We start from the raw sequence: 4,007 nt of genomic DNA on the forward strand, positions 1-4,007 counted from the left end.
CACACACCCCAGACCTCTATTCTTTCCACATTAGCTGAATTCCTGCATCTCTGATGCATTCTAGTAAATCTCCTCTGCACCCTCTCTAAGGCCTTGCCATTCCTGCTAAAGTATGAAACATGTAATTAGAAACAATGCTCTAGCTGAGGCCTATAACCAGTGAGATTTATAAAGGTTCAGCCTCAATTCCTTGTCTGTGTCCCGTACTCCCATTTCTGGTTTCTGACTCAATGTCGGCTCTGAGCTGTTGAAACTGCCTGAATAAATATTTCCACCCAATAAAGCGCTCGGAATGTGAGAAGGGACAAAGTGAGTGACCAAGTACATCAACTCCAAGTAAAACTCCACCATGTAGTGAAAACACTCAAAACACAACGGCTCTTTTAAGAGCCACCCACAATCTCTCTGAAAAAGCTGCACCAACATCTCTCTGGAATTGGTTTATTTCATTGGTTTTAATGCTCAGTAACTCTCTGGAACTTTCTCACTGTCTTTGTGTTTTCTGTTTCAATCTGGTATGGAGATTCTGGGAAGATGAGTTTCACTGCCTGGGAGGATCTTTGTGGTTTTCCTGCAGAAACACAAAACAAAGTCTCTTTTCAGAGTCACCCACCGCCTCATAGGGACAGCAGTGACATGGGAACGGGAGCTGGGGTGTGTTTTATGCCGGAAATATCAGTTAATGATTGATGTTGTGCTCTCGTTATCTTCCAATCTCTGAATTGAGCCTTTCCACCGCACCAGGGTTATGGGGAGAGTTTTCATCGTTTCTTTTCCAAACGTACAGACGAAGTTATAAAGTTGCTGATTTATCCAGATGGCGGATTCTCCCCTCACAGTGAAAAGTAACATCACACCTTCACATCTGCCCATTGTTTTATAATTGAATAATGAGTCAAATGGAATTATTTGTGATGTTATTTCCCCCGAGACGGTGTTTCCTGCAGTGAAACTGATCAGTTTCAGCTCAGTCATTCAGAGACCTGGAATTCCTGCAGTTTGAGCCCGCTGTGACCCCAGCCCACTTCTGATTGGTCACCCTCTTCTCATAAAGTCAGTGACAACACATGAGGAGGCCATTCGCCCCATTAAGTCGATGTCGGGCTTCCAATCTGTTCAGTCCCCGACTCGATCCCCAAAGCCCTGCATAATCCCTTTGGGTCAAAATGACCGTGGCGGGACTCGAACCTGCAATCTTCTAATAACATCATGGAATATACCGAAGTCAGACGCCTTATCCATTAGGCCACACAGCCATTAACTCACATGCATGATTCAATCAGAGAACCTCGAAGCACAAAATACAAAAAATCATTGGTTGAACCTGTCAACCTGGCAGAATATTTGAATTTGTGAAAGCCGCCAATTTCACTATGGAAAAGAAGTGATCGACTGGAAAAGTACATAAAAATCTATTTTCCCGTAGCGGTTTAAATAAACTTTTGAAACACAATTTTGCTTTTACCGACTCAAATTGCTGGTGCTATTTTATGAACAGCTTTATTTTGCCAATTTTTGTCAACTTCTCATCCGTAACTGACAGTAAAAGACTCCGTTCAGCAATCTTTCACACGACAAATAACTCAAACTCGGTGTGGAAGTAATAAATTACAGACTATTGGTAATTCCCCTTCACACAGGCTTCAGGGGGACAGTGAGAAGTTACTGAAATAGTTGCTTCATCCTTTTAAATGGTTCCCATTCTGTCCTGTTATTGACGTGTTGGAATCAGATTTGTATTTAACAAGTTATTTCTGTGAAAATAAAAGGCTATTGATTGAGAAGACGGGACCTTCTCACCAGCAGCCGGGTGACATTCCCCTCACATCCTTATTCAGTGAGCAGCTCTTTCCCTCGAGAAATAGACAGCAGCAGTTGGAAGTTCAGTAAAAGGATCGGTTAATTGAGACAAGTTTCTGACTGACAGGTGGTGCTGAATATTAATACAAGAAGGTCCTGGAATGGGAAACAAGTGTCCAGAGTGGGGTCTGAAATCAGGACAGGGAAATGGCCAGCACTGACACAGATCATTTCATTATTACATTGATATCTGACTGTCTATAAGGAGAAGCGAGTTAAACACATGATGGTGAAAGGAATGGAAGAGAACACTGGTTGTTCTAGATGAAGAGGGATAGACAGAGGTGTGGGTACAGCAGACTTCAGACAGTAATCAGCCCTTTCAGATACTGTGGGTGGATCTGAAAAGAGCCTTTGGGTATTTGATAAAATCCTGGCAGATTGACTTGGTTTTGGTGCCCGGAGCGTTGGTTTTCTTGGGCAGCAGCACGGCCTGGATATTCGGCAGCACCCTGCCCTCAGCGTCCTGGAATCAAAAGTGCAGAGTGGGACCTGAAATCAGGATAGGGAAAAAAGCTCTTTGTTTAAAAACCCTCAAATAGCTACCTTGTAATTGGTCAGGTTACTAATATTTTAGTTAGTGTAATTTATGAATAATTACTAATTAGAAAGTGCTGTTTGGACAGAGTGTAAAGCTGTGAGTTGATGTGTGAGGGACTTCACTGACTAGGGGAAGGAGGTGCTCTTTGGTCTCTCTTTTCTTTTCTGCCTTTTCAGCCTCCATGGTACAGGGGAAGAAGCTGATCGGTGAGTAACTGGTAAATTATTCTACTTATTACACTTATTGCACGAGCAATAATGAGTTTGTAAAGCTAAGTAATGGCAGGGCAGCTCGAAAAGTAAAAGTTCGAAATTGGGGGAAGGCAAATTTTACAAAACTGAGAGGTGATTTGGTGGATGTGGACTGGATACAACTACTTGAAGGAAACCCAAAGAAGTCTTATCAGTCCATTAAGAGCAAGAGGATAACTAAGGAAAGGGTATACAGGAGTCTGTGCTCTGCGGGCTGTTCCCAGGGACGCACACCGAGACAAACATCAACTGCGGCTGGAGGGCTATCAATTCGGTGAAAGACGCCCTTTGGTCTGCCCGAAACTTGCTGGTCTTCCAGCGCAAAGAGTTGTCCACCGCCGAATGTTGCAGACTGGCACATTCCAAGGTCCAGGACTACGTGCTGAGGGACGCACTAAAGCTTGGGGCAGCCGCAGCAAAGGCTCAATGGGGAAAGACCACAGTGTAAGGTTCCCCACCAAGCTGGACTGAGGGGCTGGATCCATGGGAAACCCCTCGAACTGTTTCGTTAATATTCTGAATTGCTGTAAATGTAAAACTGTAATTGACATGACAATTGTGAAACGGAAGGGTTGGGAAGAAACTCATGACAGTATTGAAGGAAACTGATCTCCCTTGCAATGTTTGTATTTTTTGGTGCTGTTTGGAAACTGTTTGGCAATGTAATTTTTACAGATTTTTATGAATAAAGTATATTTTGGAAATAAAAAAAAAACTAAGGAAAGGGTATGGCCTATCAGAGATGTACAAGGGAACTTCTGTGTGGATCCAGAAGATGTGGGTGGGGTTCTTAATGAGTTTTTTGTCTCTGCCTTCACAAAGGAGAGGGATGATGCAGACATTGTAGGAAAAGAAGAGGAGTGTGAAATATTAGATACGATAAGCATAATGAGAGTGGAAGTACTAGAGAGTCTGACATCCTTCAAAATGAATAAATCACCAGGGCCAGATGGTTTGCATCTGAGGTTGTTAAAGGAAGCCAGGGAGGAAATAGTGGATGCGCTGAGGATCATCTTCAAATCCTCACTGAATATGGGGGAGGTGCCGGAGGATTGGAGGTCTGCGAACGTTGTTTTCTTGGGCAGCAGCATGGCCTAGATATTAGGCAGCACACAGCCGTGAGTGATGGTCACCCCTCCCAGCAGCTTGGTGAGCTCCTCGTCATTCTGGACAGCCAGCTGTAGGTGTCTGAGGATGTTGCGGGTCTTCCTGTTGTCCTGGGCCGCGTTACTGGCCAACTCGAGGATTTCAGCGGTCAGATACTCGAGCACAGCAGCCAGATAGACCGGGGCTCCGGCACCCACACGCTCAGCATAGTTGCCCTTTCTCAGGAGCCTGTGAACACGGCCCACCAG

At 44.4% G+C, this 4,007-nt stretch overlaps 1 non-coding gene across 1 annotated transcript; it reads right to left on the reverse strand.

Annotated features, from left to right (window-relative positions):
- Window positions 1–1,167: 1,167 nt before the first annotated feature.
- On the reverse strand, window positions 1,168–1,256 carry trnar-ucg (transfer RNA arginine (anticodon UCG)). Its single transcript is given in 2 exon segments — window positions 1,168–1,203; window positions 1,220–1,256. It is a non-coding gene; the product is annotated as a tRNA-Arg (tRNA).
- Between the last annotated feature and the right edge of the window lie 2,751 nt (window positions 1,257–4,007).

This window comes from Heterodontus francisci, unplaced genomic scaffold, assembly GCF_036365525.1.
Source record: "Heterodontus francisci isolate sHetFra1 unplaced genomic scaffold, sHetFra1.hap1 HAP1_SCAFFOLD_61, whole genome shotgun sequence".
Lineage (NCBI taxonomy): Eukaryota > Metazoa > Chordata > Chondrichthyes > Heterodontiformes > Heterodontidae > Heterodontus > Heterodontus francisci.